The following is a 19,371-nucleotide window of genomic DNA, read 5'->3' on the forward strand; positions in this document are numbered from 1 at the left end:
AGTGGTTAGCACTGCTGTCTCATAGCGCCAGGGACCCTGGTTCGATTCCACCCTCCAGCAACCGTCTGTGTGGAGTTTGCACCTCCTCCCCGTGTCGGCATGAGTTTCCACCCGGTGCTCTGGTTTCCTCCCACAGTCCAAAGATGTGCATGTGGATTGGCCTTGCTAAATTGCTGATAGAGTGCAGGCTAGGTGGCTTTGTCATTGGAAAGGCAGGGTTACAGGGATGCGGTGGGTCTGGGTGGGCTGTTGATCAGAGGGTCAGTGCCTGCTCCCACACTGTCCAGGATTCTATGTCCTGTGGGGATGGAAATCTGCTGGCCATTGACTGGTCTGAGCTCCACGTGACCTCAGAACCACAGCAATGTGGCTGACTCTCAACCGTTATCTGGGCAAGGAGGGATGGCCAGAGACCTCCCCCCCCCACCCCCCCAACCCTCTCCCTCATCCCACTGAAGGCTTGGGTCATTTACACACAGCCCTTTGTCTGATGTGAGGTATGACTTGGGGAAATGAGCTACCACCTGTGCATCATGGATAAGGAGGATACCTTTCAGAAGGAGCAGCGTGGGTTTCCATTACAAAGTATCACCAGCCCAACTGAATGGCTGCAATAAATTTCATTTTAACCACAAATAGCACCATCAGTGACAGATTAAAGCTCATCCAAATACATCTATTTAAGTCATAAAACGTTGCAGCTGGTGTGTGTCTAATGCATCTGTTGGGGATGAAACATGTTGACTTGCCTGGAATAAATCAAACACCACTCTCTGTAAACAAAATAAATCTTCTGGTTTTAAAAAGATTTCGATTTGCTCAAAAAAAGACCAAATACCCCAACACAAAATCCTTCAGCTTCCCTACTTACCCGCGCAGTCTGCATAAAGTATTATTTTTCCCCCACACTTTCTGCTGGCACATTTATTTCCTGTGTTACACATTTGATATGATTTTTGATCATGATTCAGAACCATGAGGTCATGCTGCAGTTGTACAGAACTCTGGTGTGGCCATACTTGAGGTATTGCGTACAGTTCTGGTCACCATATTATAGGAAGGATGTGGAAGCTTTGGAAAGGGTTTAGAGGAGAGTTACTAGGATGTTACTAGGGAAGGTCTTATGAGGGACTTGAGGCTATTTTCATTAGAGAGAAGAAGATTGAGTGGTAACTTAATTGAGACAAATAAGATAATCAGAGGGTTAGATAGGGTGGACAGTCAGAGCCTTTTTCATCGGATGGTGATGACTAGCACAAGGGACATAACTTTAAATCGAGCGGTGATAGATATAGGACAGATGTCAGAGGTAGTTTCTTTACTCAGAGAGTAGTAAGGGTGTGAAACGCACTGCCTGTAACAGTAGTAGACTCGCCAACATTAAGGGCATTTAAATGGTCATTGGATAGGCATATGGACGAGAATAGAATAGTGTCGGTTAGATGAGCTTCAGATTGGTTCCACAGGTCAGCGTAACATCGAGGGCCGAAGGGCCTGTACTGCACCGTAATGTTCTGTGATCAGTATGTTAGTCAGGATTATCTGAAGACAGGCTCAAAAATAGTACTGAGACCCCAACGAGATCATTTGGGATCTTCTAATTTGGTTTCATTTGCATGAGGGTCTCCTCTGCATTGACATCTATGCTGCATATGACAAAAAAGTAACTAGTTGGAGAATAGGGTTTCTTAAAGATCAACAAGTCCACCTATGTGCGGAACCGCAGGAGTTGGGGGCAATACTAAATAATTATTTTATATCAATGTTTACTGGGGAGAAGGATATGGAAACTAAAGGACTTGGAGAAATAAATGACAATATTTTGAAAAATGTCCACCTTACAGAGGAGGTGGTGCTGGATGTCTTAAAACGCCTAAAGGTGGATAAATCCCCAGGACCTGATCAGGTGTACCCAAGAACTTTGTGGGAATTTAGGGAAGTGATTGCTGGGCCCCTTGTTGAGATATTTGTATCATCAATAGCTAAGGATAAGGTGCTGGAAGACTGCAGGTTGTCTAACGTGGTGCCACTATGAGGTGGTAAAGAAAAGCGAGGGAACTATAGACTTGGTGAGCCTTGTCAATGGTGGAGTGGATTTTAAGGGACAGGATTTACATGTATTTGAAAAGGCAAAGGCTAATTGGGGTTGGTCAACATGTATTTGTGTTTGGGAAATGGTGTCTCGCTAACTTGATTACATTTTTTGAAGAAGTGATGAAGAAGATTGATGAAGGCAGAATGGTGGACTTCAGTAAGGCATTCCACAAGGTTCCCCATGGGAGACTGGTAAGCAAGGTTCGATCACATGGAATACAGGGAGAACTAGCCATTTGGATACAGAACTGGCTCAAAGGTAGAAGACAGAGGGTGGTGGTGGAAGGTTGTTCTTCAAACTGGAGGCCTTTGACCAATGATGTGCCACAAGGATCGGTGCTGGGTCTAGTACTTTTTGTATAAATGATTTGGATGCGAACGCAAGAGGAGTAGTCAGTAAATTTGCAGATGACAGCAAAATTGGAGGTGTAGTGGATAGTGAAGATGGTACTTCAGAGTACAATAGGATCTTGATCAGATGGGCCAATGGGCTGAGGAGTGGCAGATAGAATTCAAACTCCATCAATACCTGGTGCTACGTTTTGGTCGGGAAAATCAGGGCTGAACTTATACACTTAATGGTAATGTCCTGGGGAGTGTTGCTAAATGAAAAGACCTTGGAGTGCAGTTCATAATTCTGAAAAAGTGGAGTCACGGGTAGATAGGATAGTGAAGAAGGCGTTTGGTATGCTTTCCTTTATTGGTCAGAGTATTGAGTACAGGAGTTGGGAGGTCATGTTGCGGCTGTACAGGACATTGGTTAGGCCACTGTTGGAATATTGCATGCAATTCTGGTCTCCTTCCTATCGGAAGGATGTTTCGAAATTTGAAAGGGTTCAGAAAAGATTTACAAGGATGTTGCCAGGGTTGGAGGGCTTGAGCTACAGGGAGAGGCTGAACAGGCTGGGACTGTTTTCCCTGAAGATCGGAGCCTGAGAGGTCACCTTATAGAGGTTTACAAAATCAAGAGGGGCATGGATAGGATAAATAGTCAAGAACTTTTCCTCAAAGTAGAGTATTCCAAAGCTATAGGGCAAAAGTTTAAGGTGAAAGGGGAAAGATTTAAAAGGGACCTAAGGGGCAACTATTTCACGCAGAGGGTGGTGCATTATTGGAATGAGCTACCGGAGGAAGTGGTGGAGGCTGATACAATTACAACATTTAAAAAGTATCTGGATGGGTATATGAATAGAAAGGATTTAGAGGGATATGGGCCAAGTGCTGGCAAATGGGACTAGATTCATTTAGGATATCTGGTTGGCGTGGATGAGTTGGACGGAAGGGTCTGTTTTTGTGGTGTATATCTCTGTGACTGCTTTGTGAGGGAATACTTCAGCAAGTCCAGGAAACACTTCCTTGGTCCTCCTCTCATTCAAGTGCCTTCCCTGAGCTGGGCAAAGAAGGTTCCTTTGGCAGTCAGGCATCCTAAGCACATGGTCAGTTGTGCAGAGTACATGGCCAGCCTTCCAGAGCACATGGCCAGCTGAGCAGAGCACATGGCCAGCCTTCCAGAGCACATGGCCAGTCTAGCAGAGCACATGGCCAGCCTTCCAGAGCACATGGACAGCCTTCCAGAGCACATGGCCAGCTGAGCAGAGCACATGGCCAGCTGAGCAGAGCACATGGCCAGCCTTCCAGAGCACATGGCCAGCTGAGCAGAGCACATGGCCAGCCTTCCAGAGCACATGGCCAGCCTTCCAGAGCACATGGCCAGCCTTCCAGAGCACGTGGCCAGTCTAGCAGAGCACATGGCCAGCCTTCCAGAGCACATGGCCAGCCTAGCAGAGCACATGGCCAGCCTAGCAGAGTACATGACCAGCCTTCCAGAGCACGTGGCCAGTCTAGCAGAGCACATGGCCAGCTGAGCAGAGCACATGGCCAGCCTTCCAGAGCACATGGCCAGCCTTCCAGAGCACATGGTCAGCCTTCCAGAGCATGTGGCCAGACTAGCAGAGCACAGGGCCAGCCGAGCAGGGCACATGGCCAGACTAGCAGAGCACATGGCCAGCCTTCCAGAGCACATGGCCAGCCTAGCAGAGCACATGGCCAGCCTTCCAGAGCACATGGTCAGCCTTCCAGAGCACATGGCCAGCCTTTCAGAGCACATGGCCAGCCTTCCAGAGCACATGGCCAGACTAGCAGGGCACATGGCCAGCTGAGCAGAGCACATGGCCAGTCTAGCAGAGCACATGGCCAGCCTAGCAGAGCACATGGCCAGTCTAGCAGAGCACATGGCCAGCCTTCCAGAGCACATGGCCAGCTGAGCAGAGCACATGGCCAGCCTAGCAGAGCACATGGCCAGCCTAGCAGAGCACATGGCCAGCCTTCCAGAGCACAAGGCCAGCCTAGCAGAGCATGTGGCCAGCCTAGCAGAGTACATGACCAGCCTAGCAGCGCACATGGTGAGCCAAGCAAAGCACCTTCATACTCTTTATGTTTGTATAAAATGTTCAAAACAAAACTAATCCACAAGGACTGAGGGAATGGCCAGTTCGTGGAACACACGTTGGGGAACCGCATTCCAGCAATTAACATTTTGGGACACCCCCCTGACGATGTGAAGTTTAGAATCAGAAATGTGAAACATTTTGCGACAAATCTGTTTCCCAAAGCTCTCCCCCACTGACTGTATTCTTCACCTCATCTTCCTCAAGGGTCTGGGTAAGAGGCTGATTCCTAGATGTGGTTTGTTTGACAACTCCATTAACACGACAGCAGTGATGCAAAGGGCTAACTGCATTCATGAGGCCTAGTTCAACCTCCCAGTGGCTCTGTAGCTGTGTTTGGAAGATCTACTTGTTGTCTTTTCTAAACCTAAAGTTATTGCCACCAATGAAGTCTGACTAACAACTCACAAGGACACAGCCTGCTGGAATAGGCCACCAAGACTGGATGCAAAAGAGTGTGAAGTGGCACATTTTTGTTGCCTGAGGGGATAAAATTGAGAGTAATATCTGGACACCATCCGCAGGAGGGCTTCCAACCAAGAAGAAGCTACAGACTTTGGTTCCATGTCAGAAGTATGAAGGAAGACAATGAAGAGAACAATTCGAAAGGGGTTCACATGCAGAAAATCACCAAAGGTAGCAGTTCCTTATCAATGTGGGATATTCGTTTCTCAGACTCCATGGAGGTCAATCGCTGGCAAAAAACTCCAAAATTACAAAATTCTGAGACATTATTTGCATCAAATGTCACAGTGTAAGGACAATTTGGATAAAGGACCATGTCTTTTGAAGACTTTTTCTGAACCCATTCAGCAATCCTTGTGAGCTACTGAGACAGTGTCTGAACATTAACACAGCCTCCCAACAAGCTCCAGGCACCTCTAGTATCCATCAGCAAACCTGGGCATCATTTGTTTCTGAAATTGAAACTGGTCAGATAAATTGAAATAAGTCACCATTTTAATGGCTCATGATAGAGAAATCTACCTGAAATCTAAGCAAATAATCAGAACTTCATTAAGAGAGAGAACAGTCGTAGTGGCTTCATTGCATGAGAGAATTTTTTTCCCCATTTATGATCTATGTTTTAAAGATGTTATGATAATATGATATTGGGCCGTAATGTTCCTGTGGGGCTCATGGATGAGATGAAATGGTAATTACTGTGCAAAATTGAATGAGAGCAAGTGATTGAGAATAGCAGATAGAAACAGCAAAATAAAACCACTAAATGAGATTTTTTTAAAAACTTATTATTCTGAGCTGAATTGGAATAACATCACCTGGGTGCAATTCACAGCAAGATATCCATCTGGTATTCGTGTACGTTCATGTGAAAGTTAGGAAAGTGTAGTTAAGAATCATAAATTGATGACTTTCTCTTGCAGATTTTGGTGTCCTTGCCAGCACTGTACGAAGAAGGTTAGAAATAATCTCCTGAACTAACGTTCAATAACGTCATGGCTGGTTGTCTTACTCAAGTCCACATTCCCACCCACCCCCCCCCCGCCTCCCATGATTTCACGAGTGACCACAAATCTGTCTGTCTCACCCTTAAGCGTGTTCAGTGATGAGTCATTGGGTAATCCCAAAGAGTCGGTGGAAGTGAGGACTGCAGATGCTGGAGAATAGAGTCGAGAGTGTGGTGCTGGAAAAGCACAGCAGGTCAGGCAGCATCCCAGGGGCAGGAGAGTCGACATTTCGGACAAAAGCCCTTCTTTCAGGCATGAAGGGCTTTTGCCCCAAAACGTCGACTCTCCTGCTCATGGGATGCTGCCTGACCTGTTGTGCTAATCCCACAAGGTCACGAGCCTCTCAGGGAAGGAGTCTCTCCTCATCTCAGTTCCAAATCATCTCACTTCCCTCAAAGAGAGGAATTGGTCTAATTGTATTATTGCTGGACTGTTCATCCAGAGACCCAGGTAATGTACTGGGGACCAGGGTTCTAACCTCACCAATGACAAATGGTGCCATTTGAATTCAATAAGGAAAATCTGGATTTAAGAGTCTAATGAATGTGAATGTATTGTCAGGGAAAAAAACCACATCTGGTTCACTCATGTCCTTTCGAGAAGGAAACTACCTGGTCTGGCCCACATGTAACTCCAGAGCCATGTAGTTAACTCTTAACTGCCCTCTAGGCAATTAGGGATGGGCAATAAATGCTGACCCAGCCACTGATGCCCATATTCTGTGAATGAATAATAAAAGTTATCATTCAACTGTCCCCCAATGTTCGAGATTACAGGGGATAACGCCTCTCTGTGTCAAACCTTTCAAGACCCTTCTGATCTTTAAAAACTCAGAAGGGTTTTCAGGATTTAAGGTTTTTATCCCTATCTTTAGGGTGACATCCACAACAGAAAAACTAGTGCTGTGTGATGGAAGAGGTGGGGCAGAATAGTATGATTGATCACTCCTTCGTAGATAACGTAAACGCAAAATCAAGACTAAGACAGCAATTCCGGGAAAGGAGCTGTCAATCTTGGAAATGTTAACGGACGAGAAACAGATGAATCATGAAATGTATTATTTAATGATTCGGGTTCAGAAACAGTGTCAGTTGTGTCAAGAACAGACATTGGTTTATGTGAGGGAAGTTATTCACAATTAATAGACAGGCTGGTGGGTGGATTAATAAAAGAGATGTTACTTAATAATAGACAAAAGGAACCAAGCACTGAGGGTCAAAAGGAGACTTGGTTTAAGAGTGAGCGTTGACAGGTTGTTTAGGTGTAGGAACCATGGCACAGTCTGACACAGAAAGGAGTGAGACAGCAATGTAAAGCTAACTAAAGGATGCTTTGGTAAGCATGAATCAACTAGGGGTGAGAATCTGATGGAGCATTCATATCCACAGAAGATTTGGCACATCAGCAGAGCAAGATGCAGAGTTATCTAATGTTTCATTCAATCATGAGATGTGGGCATCAATGGTTGGGCTACCATTTAGCAACTACCCAGTCTTAGTTACCCCTGAGTAAGTGGTGGCGAGCTCCTCTCTTGAACTGCTGCATTTCTTTTGGTGTGGGTTAGATTTACAAAGCAATTAGGAAAAGAGTGGCAGGATTTTGACCTAGCAACAAGTGAAGGAATGTGTGCCATAGTGGTTAGCACTGCTGCCTCACAGCACCAGAGACCCAGGTTCAATTCCCGCCTCAGGCAACTGTCTCCCCGTGTCTGTGTGGGTTTCCTCCGGGTGCTCCGGTTTCCTCCCACAGTCCAAAGATGTGCAGGTTAGGTGAATTGGCCATGCTAAATTGCCAGTAGTATTAAGTGAAGGGGTAAATGTAGGGGAATGGGTCTGGGTGGGTTGCTCTTCGGAGGGTCAGTGTGGACTGGTTGGGCCGAAGGACCTGTTTCCACACTGTAAGTAATCTCATCTTAATATGTTTCCAAGTCAGGGTGGTGAGTGGCCTGGTGGGGAACTTGCATGGGATAGTGATCCCATGTATCTGCTGCCCTTGTCCTTCCCAGATGGAAGGTGCTGTCCCAGGACCCTTAGTAAATGGACAAGTTAATATAGGACACTAATGACGTAAATCAGAATCAAGACCCGATTCTCGGTATCCGGTTTATTCTGTTCACAGAAATAGTGATGAATGCAGTACCAAAACAACTAGGAGACAGAGACAGTAATTGGATACATTTATTTATTCATGAGTACCACTCATGGTAGTCCATACTTGAAATATAAACTATAACACCATACCTGAAGGAGGCAGCCGTCATTGGCCTTGGAATATGAGGAGGTGCAAAGAGAACACCATACTCATTACCCTCATCAATATAGATTAGGGCTGGACATACATGGAGGATATAGCAAGATTGAGTCAGGACACTTCACCATTCCGCTCAGAACCGTAATCAACATGATGGAAACCTTTCTCATTTGAGAGTTGCAGCACTCTAAATGGAAGCACATGGTTCTATTATAGAGTCATAGAGCCATAATAGAAACAGATCCCTTCGGTCCCAACTCATCCGAGCCGATCAGATGTCCCAATCTGACCCTGTTGCATTTGCCAGCGTTGGACCCATATCCCTCTAAACCCTCCCTACTCATACCCAATCAGATGTCTCCACCAATTTCTCTGGCAGCTCGTTCCACACAGCTCATGAAAAAAAATTACTCCTCGGGTCCTGTTTAATTCCTACCTCACTCACCTTAATCTTATGTTCTCTGGTTTTGGACTCGCCCATCTGAGGGAAAAAGACCTTAGCCACTCACCCTAAGCATGCTCCCTCATGATTGTTATAAACCTCTCTAGGGTCACTCTCAGCTTCCAATGCTCCAGGGAAAACAGCCCCAGCTTATTCAGCCTCTCCTTGTAAGTCAAACCCTTCAACCCTAGCAACATCCTTGTAAACCTTTTCTGCACCCTCTCAGGTTTAATAATGTCCTTCCTGTAGAAGGGCAACCAGATGTTTCTACTGTAGTCAATGCTTACGTTCTGTGTCATGTGATCGATTATTTATGGTATGAAGATTATTGGTGTGACCTGCGACATTAACATTCTATTGTGCGAGCTCACTCAATTAGGGGATTGTCAATCAAATAACGTGAGCCCGTGCAAAAAAGAAGTGAATTATTATAGCTTACAAAAGGCAAGGGAAGTTATTGTGCATCCATTGCAGATGGTTGTACGATTGCTGGATTAACAAGACGGGAGAAAGTGAGGACTGCAGGTGCTGGAGATCCGAGTCAAAAAGTGTGGTGCTGGAAAAGCACAGTAGCTCAGGCAGCATCCGAGGAGCAGGAGAGTCACAACGTGTGGATGCTGCCTGACCAGCTGTGCTTTTCCTGCGCCACACTGTTTGACTCTGGATTAACAAGATACCTCATTGAGAATACCAATTCTCTCGTTTCCAATTGGAGAGTCCCGCTGGATGAGAAAAGAAATGTCTGTGCCAGTACACATCATTGCAATCCACGTTATCTCCATGTCGAACTGCTTTTTGGAGTATCAAGTGATTCAAATAACCGTGGACATTGGAAATGTTAGGAGCAACTCCATCTTTCCGTGGAGGTCTTGGGTCACGTGCCTGCCTCTGATGAAAGAGAAATACCCCGGATACTGGAAACCTGAATCAAATAAGGATATTATCAATCTAGAAAGAGAGCAGAAAAGATTTACTAGGGTGCTACCTGGACTGGCAGGCAAGAGATACAAGGAGAGGTTGGAGAGGCTGGGACTTTTTCCCTGGAACGTAGGGGTGACCTTATAGTGGTCTATAAAACCTTGAGAGGCTTAGATAAGATAGCTAGTTGATAGCTTTTCCCTGCGAAAACTAGAAGGCATAGGTTTAAACTGAGAGAGGAGAGAGACAAAAGGGTCCTAAGACTGCTTTTTTGACACAAAGGACGGTGAGTGTCTGAAGGGGCTGCCCGAGGTAGTGGTGGAAGCGAGTACATTTCATCATTTAAGAAACATTTTGACATTTGATACATGGATGGGATAGGTATGAATTGGGTAGATGTGGCTGGGATAGGTATGGATGGGGTAGGTGTGGCTGGGATAGGTATGGATGGGATAGGTGTGGATGGGGTAAGTGTGGATGGGGTAGGTGTGGATGGGGTATGGATCAAACGCAGGCAAATGAGACAAGTTTAAATTCTAAAAATTGAGTGGTATGGACAAATTGGGCTGAAGGGCCTGTTTCCATGCTGTAGAACGCTGTAATTCTAAATACAGAAAATCAGGAGGTATGGTAGCATCTGTGGAGGGAGAAGGAATGTTAATGTTTGTGTCTGTTGTTACTCTGCAGAAGAGTGACTGGACTCAGGACGTTAACTATGTGTCTTCACCACAAATGCCGAGGCTCCCCAGCAGGCAATGTGCTAGTTTCCCTGCTCTGAATCAGAATCCCCAGATACACATCTCATTACAGGGACTTCATGGTTGAGTAAGGTATATTTGTAATGCTGGGTAAAAACAATGACGGCAGATGCTGGAAACCAGATTCTGGATTAGTGGTGCTGGAAGAGCACAGCAGTTCAGGCAGCATCCAAGGAGCAGCAAAGTCGATGGGGGAGATGGGGGATGGGGGAGTAGGTTCCTTATGAAGGGCTTTTGCCCGAAACGTCGATTTTGATGTTTCTCGGATGCTGCCTGAACTGCTGTGCTCTTCCAGCACCACTAATCCAATATTTGTAATGCTGCCAAATAGATTTGTAAATCCACTCAACACACAGCAATGACCATCACTGAGAGGAAGAGGTTCCTGATCAACGTTATAAAAGAAAGAATGGTATGGCCTCTCCCATCACTATTTGTAGCTTCTGATTATAACATGCATGGAAATTTGCTTGTCGCCACAACGATAAAAAGGATGTTGTTAAATTTGAAAGGGTTCAGAAAAGATTTACAAGGATGTTGCCAGGATTGTAGGGTTTGAGCTATAGGGAGAGGCTGAATAGGCTGGGGCTGTTTTTCCTGGAGTGCTAGATGCTGAAGGTTTATAAAATTGTGAGGGACATGGATAGGGTGGATAGTCAAGGTCTTTGCCCTGGGATGGGGGAGTCCAAAGCTTGAGGGCATAGGTTTAGGGTGAGAGGGTAAGATTTACAAGGGACCTAAGGGACAACTTTTTCACACAGAGGGTGGTGCATGTATGGAATGAGCTGTCAGAGGAGGTGGTGGAGGGTGGTATAATTGCAACATTTAAAAGGCATCTGAATAGGTATATGAATAAGAAGGGTTTGGAGGGATATGGGCCAAATGCTGGCAAATGGGATGAGATTAGTGTAAGGTATCTGGTCGACATGGATGAGTTGGATTGAAGGGTCTGTTTCCATGCTGTATATCTCTACGACTCTATCTACAACTCTATGAATTTAAATCAGACTCTTAGGGGTGAATGACTGAACTGTATGGATGCCCAGTATCAACCAGGTCGACACCCAAGTGGGATTGAATCCCCATTGTGCCTTCATTCAGGAATTGTTTCCTTGTCCTCCACATAGTGGAGATTACAGCACAATGGGTCAGATCTGTTTTCAGGCAGAGAACTCTTGGAGATAAGCCTACAGTCTGAAATCCAAACACTTAGTGCAAAAGGCTCATGAAGGTACACTGTACAGTGGCTATGAGGAAGGTTCAAAATCCGGGAATTCTCTCTCTAATGGCGTTGTGGGTCAACTTATTACACACGGACTGCAGCGGTTTAAGAAGGCAGCTCACCGCCACCTTCTCAAGGATAACTGTGAGTAGCCAATAAATGCTGGGCCAAGAATGAAAATAAATAAGCAAGCCAAACAGTGAAATTGGGAACTAGGAAGCACAAGTGGTGGGAGGTGGTCACTAGTTTGGAATTAAATATGTTGGATTCAGCACAGCACAATGAGACTGGAGGGCGGCACCATAGTCAGTGGTTAGCACTGTTGCCTCACAGCTGTTCGATTCCAGCCTCGGGCAACTGACTGTGTGGAGTTTGCACATTCTCCCCGTGTCTGCGTGGGTTTCCTCCGGGTGCTCTGGTTTCCTCCCACAGTCCAAAGATGTGCAGGTCAGATGAATTGGCCATGCTAAATTGCCCATAATGTGTAGGCTAGGTGTATTAGTCAGGTGAAATGTAGTGTAACAGGATGGGGGAGTAGGTCTGGGTGGGATACTCTTCGGAGAGTCAGTGGGGACTTGTTGAGCCAAATGGCTAGTTCCCACACTGTAAGGATTCCAAGCTTTCTCAGGTTGTGGTTTACTGTGTGATGAATGTGATGAGGAATATAGAAAAAACAAGAAGATAGCAAGCACATTGTGATTGTCAATGAAAAGAAAGATTTAAAGCACTCCTAGCAGGTAGACAACTATAAAAAAAAAATGATTTTAGAAAGCCATATTAATATTTGAGAAAAGGAGGGGAAAGGCAGATTTATAATTTAGCTTCACACGATCTCAGTGTATTCGACAGAAATTCGAAGTTGTGTCAATCAAATTTCTACAAAGGTAATGACAACAATAGAAAGGTTGCTGAAACATGCCAATTTGACAAGAAGCTAAAAATTAGGCAAAAAAATTATCAAAATAATAATGCAATCTTCAGCGTGAGGAAAGATCAAAGGACAGAAGCTGAAGGAACTTATAATCTCCTTTGAAGGAGACACTTTGTGTTCTGAAAGCTTGCACAGGCAAAGATTGTATGTTCACACTGACCATGCTCTTAAATTGCTCTGCTTATAAATTATTCTGACAAACTGAAGTGAAGAATAGTCAAGTTAGCAGTTGACATTGTTCTCACTCTTTTTTTTCAGAATCCAGCATCGACAGTTCGTTGTTTGATATTTTTGTTATCAATGATTTTGTTTCACAGTTAATATCACATTAAGGATGCAATTCATAAGCTACAAGTTACCCGTTTAATCCTGAAAACCTGCCCTCAAAGCAGAGAAATTGGCCTTTATGTGTTATATTTTATGTATTTCTTGTTTTTAATCACCTTTTGTTCCCTGGGAGTTTGTACTTAAGAATCTGTATATGGATATCTCGGTACCTAAGATGGCGCCATAAGTGGTGACTTGTTGGCTTTTCACTGTACTCATTTCAGTACATGTGACAATAAAGCTAATTCTCATTTAAATTCTGATTGCTGGTTTGAACTTTGCCAATTATATGTTCCTGGGAGGTTTGAAAAACATGTTTAGTTACTGCTCCATCCTCAATTAGCAACTCCTACATTAAAACACCAATATCTAGTTGATATAGCAACTTTGGGGTGAGTGAGAATGAATGGGAAAGGGATTTAAGGCTGTAAAGTGATCTCAGTCAACGCCAGCCTATATGGAGGTGTTAGATCTCGATTATTTAGATCCATAAAATGGGTATGTGAGCTGATTTCTATCCTCTAAAGTTATAAAGCCCCTGAGGGTCTAAGACAAATATTTATCTCATCAATGCAAGCCAAGGAGGTGGCACGATGGCTCAGAGGTTAGCATCACTATCTCACAGTACCGGGGATCTGGGTTTAATTCCTACCTCGGGTGACTGTCTGTGTGGAGTTTGTACGTTCTCCCCGTGTCTGCGTGGGTTTCCTCTCACATTCCAAAGATGTGCAGGTTAGGTGAATTGGCCATGCTTAATTGCCCATTGTGGTAGGTGTATTGGGTGGGTTCTCTTCAGAGGGTTGTTGGGCCAAAGGGCCATTTTCCATACTGTAGGTAATCTAATCCAAGAAAAGTACACTTGTGAAATATTAGGGAGAGTACAGAAATTGATTAAGTTGTTACCATCTTATGTGAACACATTACTAAAACACTTTTGGTCAAGTTCAAAGGTTTCTCCATAGCTATTCAGTAGTTCCTGAGGCTTTTTACTGTTGTAAATACTCAGTGAATAGCCATGGATAACATGGAAGGAAAGATGCAGATGAGGGGACATGGAGTTTATGGTGGTGTTGGTAGGCATAAGAAACAGGTAGCTAGCTGTACCAGTGCTCCTGAGATATGGAAATGGCTCAACTCAGTCGAAAGGCAATTAAGAATGGGCAAGAAAAGTTGGTGTCACCATACTCACATCTCATAAAAAACATCTCATCCCATTGAAAAAGTATAAACCCCTAAGGGGTTAATATGTAGCTAAATCAAATACTCAGTCATTCTGAAACCATGTCAAATATAGGCAATCAAGCTATAACTTCTTAAAATATCAATCACACTGTGCTTTAAATCTCCTGAGCAAATTTATCAACAAACCCTCTGCTGTGTTAACTGCCTCAACACTTTTACAACCCCAGATACACCTTGTATTTGTATTACCAGCAACCGGGAGCTTGTATTTGCTGCCACCCATCTTCCTTTCGATCTGGTGACTAAGTGATCTAATCAGCATTGTTAGAGAATAATCTACTCCAGAGTCTGAATGAGAGGAGGTATTTGTCTTGCACAAGAAGCAGCTAATGCATGATCATTATTACACTGACTGGCTAGGCTTACTGTAAAGACTGTCAGGAAGCAGGGAGGACATGTCTGTCTCAATCTACAGCCCATGCTCACCTGCTTCTTATATACCCAAAGATTGCTTGACATTATTGGATTGGGTGGGCCTTAATGATGCTTCGACATTAACTCTTCAGAACAACCAATTTATGTAACAATGCTGAAAATCTGAAAGAAAAAACACAGGAGATACTCAGCGAGTATGACAGCGGCTGTGGAATTAATCGGCTGGATAATGGAATCCCAAACAAAAATAACAGGAACAGTGCAGGAACAGGGAAAAGTGAGATAAGAAATGTGAATTCTCCCCACATGGCACAATTCGGTTGCTATTCTGTAAATTTGTGGTGTCACCATTGCCAGATGAAGGGGAACTTTATATTTTATTTCCCATGATATTGCATTATGGTCATTCGGAAAACTCACTGGATAAGAGAGTTGAGGATACTTGAACATTCTAACTGGTAAGGAAGTGTTCAATGTTTTGATAAGTTCAAGATGTTATTAGTAGATGCTGTCTCATAAATCAGAAGTGTTTTTATTGCAATGATTGATCATAGGGATCTGTCCTGCAGAAAAATATTGTCTTTGACATCAAGTAGCATAGTGCAAGTGTTGACATGCATTACAGTACTTCCCTCATTATCGTAATTTTCACAAGTAAGGAGAACAGTGCCTGGGAACTCCCTCCATGATCTGAACAGCAGTTTAAAATGCTTCAACTTCGAAAAAAATTGACTTGCTGCTTAAACTTTGAGGAGAAATCATAGCTGTCTCATTCCTTTGATTGTTGGTCATCTGTTGAAAAACAGGAAAAGAGATCTTGGGTCTTTCAGCTTCAATAGATGCCACTATCTGGAGTTGCAATGTTTCTTTAGACAACTGAGCTCATTATGAATGCTTGACTGAGTTTCAAAGTCTGTGAGGCAGTTAATGCAGCAGAGGGTTTGTTGATAAATTTGTTCGGGAGATTTAAAGCACAGTGTGATTGATATTTTAAGACGTTATAGCTTGATTGCCTATATTTGACATGGTTTCACAATTACTAAGTATTTGAGTTTGCTACATATTAACCCCTTTAGGGGTTTATACTTTTTAAATGGGATGAGATGTTTTTATGAGATGTGAGTATGGCAAAACCAACTATTATTGCCCATTCTTAATTGCCTTTTGACTGAGTTGAGCCATTTCTATATCTCAGGAGCACTGGTACAGCTTGTGACCTGTCTGTTATGCCTACCAACACTACCACCTCCTGTCTTCACAAACCCCATGACCCTTCATCTGCATCTTTCCCTCCACATTATCTATGGCCACTCACTGAGTATTTACTACAGAAAAAAATCCTCAGGAACTACAGCATAGCCATGGAGAAACCTTTGAAATTGACTTAAACAAATTAACTGGGTATTAAGGAGCAACTACATTTCTGCACCTCTGGAGTTATGTCTAGGACAGTCGGATCCTAAAGGTATTATTCTTGATTATTGTAAGAATCCGTCTGGCCTGCAGTTTCATGGTCACTGTTATCGAGTCTAGCTCTTAATACCAGATTTATTCATTACATTTAGTTCCTACCAAAGGCCAATGGTGAGATCTGAGCCTACGTCACAGAGCTGTTGTCTTGGTCTCTAGATTCATTGTCCCAATGAGATGGTCACCAAGACCCTTTTTGGTTCAGTAACAATGGACCAGTGTTTGATTGAAAGATCTATTAGATCATTATAGATTTAATTTGTTTAAGTCAATTTAAAAGCATTCGCATGAATAAAGATTCGTGCACTTTGTGTCTTTCACTGTGTTTCACACCTACACACACACACACACACCATGGGTGCTGGGGAAAAATAAGCACTACCGCAGAAAAAAAAAGAAAGATAAAGAAAAAAAATAAATAAAAGCATTCGCAAAGGCTATTCAATAGTTCCTGAGGTTCTTCTATAGTGAATACTCAGTAAGTAGCCATGGATAACATGGAGGCAAAGATGCCAAATGAGGGGTTTATCAAGACAGGAGGGTTGGTAGGCATAAGAAATTGGTAGTGAGGTGTGCCAGGTGAGATCTGAGCCAGGCTTCTAATCACTTACATTCCCACACATGTCTCAAGGAGATGAACACAAGGCAGGTAATGGGAGAAGGTGATCGGCTCAGATTGGCAGAGTGGGCAACTATCCTGACTCACCTTCCCCAAATCCATGATGACAATCCAGCCTAACGTCTGAGGTCTCTGGAAGATCACAGACCTCTCTCTGTCTCCTCAGAGAAATCTGCTGTGTAGGCCCAATATTAAATATTTACTGATGCTTCAGTACCAGTTTTACAATGTTCATCTGCCTCTTTGCTGCTGTGATTCTATATCCCATAATCTAGAGGAAAGATCAGAAGACTTGCATTTATATAGCACCTTCTCAAAACTACCGGCTAGCTCAAAGTGCTCAATCGATAACATTTACTGTTATAAATATCAGAAATGTGGCAACTGTGACAATGCTGCCCCTTTAACAAAATTTTTTCTTTGCTTTTTTTTTCCAGAGGGGTTGTAAAGGCAGTGGTGCCAAAATGGCCAACATAAACTGCCTAAGTCAACATTCAGAGGAGGGCTTTAGGTTTTTTTAAAAACAGTTGTATAAGGAAAGGGGAGTGGCCAGTTCTCCCAGTTCAGGTTTCTTTTAGTTTGGTTTAATTTGAGTGATCAATTTCCAAATCAGGATGGTGAGTGGCTTGGAGGGGAACCTGCAGATGGTGTTGTTTCCATGGCTCTGCTGCCCTTGTCCTTACAGGTGGAAGTTTATGTGGGTTTGGAAGGAGCTGTCTAAGGATCTTTGGTGAATTGCTGCAGTGCATCCTGATGCTATCGAGCATCAGTGGTGGAAGGGAATGGATGCATGTGAATGTGGTACCAATCAGGCAGGCTGCTTTGTCCTGGATGGTGTCAAGTTCTTGAGTCTTGTTGGAACTGCACCCACCCAGGCAAGTGGGGAGTATTCCATCACACTCCTGCTGTGTGCCCTGTAGATAGTGGTCAGGCCTTTGGTGAGTCAGGAGGTGAGTTACACATTGCAGTATTCCTAGACTCTGACCTGCTTTTGTAGCCACTGCATTTACGTGGCAAGTCCAGTTGAGTTTCTGGTCAATGGTAACTCCCAAGATGTTGATAGTGGGGGATTCAGTGATGGTAACACCATTGACAATGGATAGTCGTTAGTTTGTCTCTCATTGGAGATGGTCATGACCTGACATTTGTGTGGTATGAATGTTACTTGTAAACGTGGTAAACCTCAAACACAAGTTTGCCCATGAATGGCGACATTACTGCTGGGCTGATCATTGTTATAAACTGGAACTGATCATCTAAGTGGCTCAACCTCAGAACTGCTGAATGCACCAACAGTTTTATCACTTTGGACTAAAGGAAGTGAAAGTATTAAAATTAGGAGATTAACCTCTTATTTGCAGCCAATTTGAGCAGCACCTTTTGGAAAGGATGTTGAGTCATGGTTTAATTAGTTAGGTACAGCATGTTCTGGACATAAATATGGACAAATACACTTCCAGTTTGGTCAGTTAAGGAGTTCCAAATTCTCTTGCATTCAGAGTCTTACAGAAATCTACACAGTCTGTGAAGTAGTTTTGCAGCATAATTATTGTAAGCAGCAGCTAATTTACACAAAGGGAACTCCAGAAACAGCAATAAATCAGTCCGCAGATAATCTGCCTTAGTTACACCATGAAGAATAAATGCTGGCCAAGACAATGGGGAGAATACCATCGATTCTGTTTCTCAGAAATGATCTTTGTTGTTCTACCTGAGAGATTTAATATTTCACTCGAGGCACAACAGCCAGTGACTGTGCTGGGAAGTCTCAGTTGCACATTCGAGTGATTATTTGGGAGGAAGGTGCCATTGCTGTGTACCCTGTACTGCCTTTTGTTTTCACATTTTGGTTTATGGCACTCTTTAACACTGCATTGGAGCTGAATACCGATCTCCACAATAGATCCTCAATAAGAGATTGTCATCTCGGAGCTCATTATTCAGTGCACAATGTGGTCAATGAAATTTTAAACCTTATACTTAATAAGCTGCCGTGTGTGTCTGTCTCAGTGATTTATTCGCTGACTGCTATGACAGCGACTGGAATGGAATTATTTGCGCATATGCAACAGCCCCACTGTGAGGGTAATATTGGGGGTGGTGAGGGTGGGGGAGGTGGGGGGGGTGGGTGATCATCTTGAACATCTAATAGCCAATGTGATTTAAATTTGACTGAAAATATCGCCTTGCTCTAATGAGCTGAACAACAGTTGCAGTACCATCAGAGGTATAGTTATGCACCAGTTAATGGGTAATTAATGAGAACATTCTTTGAAAGGGAACATTGCCGATGGGGCTTGATTATCTCCAAGGCAAACTCCAACTTGCCTGCCTCCACTTGCCATGGGAGGAATTTCGACAGATATGCTGGAGATTATAGTGCACCTGGGATGGAGAGATGGAACGATGAGGAGAGATTAGACAGGCGCAGCTTGTTCTCTTTAGAGCAGTGAGGACTTAGCAGGGACATGATTGAGGTGTATAAGATGATGAGGGGTATGGAGGGAATGGATAGAGAGCAGCTGTTCCCACTGGTTGAGAGGTCAATCATAGGGGAGTATCATTTTAGGGTAAGGGGTGGGAGATTCAGAGGGAATTTGGGAAAAAGTCTTTTTTCTCTCAGTGGGTGGTGGGAATCTGGAATATACTGCCTGGGAAGGTAGTGGAGGCCGCAAACCTTGCAGCCGTTAAAAAAAATCTTCAACTATCATAATATTCAGGGGATATGGGACAAGTGCAGAAATGAGTGCACTTTTCATGGTAGTTAGGTCATTGCAGACTCGATGGGCCAAGGGGCCCTTTCT

The sequence above is a fragment of the Chiloscyllium punctatum genome, chromosome 38, assembly GCF_047496795.1.
Source record: "Chiloscyllium punctatum isolate Juve2018m chromosome 38, sChiPun1.3, whole genome shotgun sequence".
Taxonomy (NCBI): Eukaryota; Metazoa; Chordata; class Chondrichthyes; order Orectolobiformes; family Hemiscylliidae; genus Chiloscyllium; species Chiloscyllium punctatum.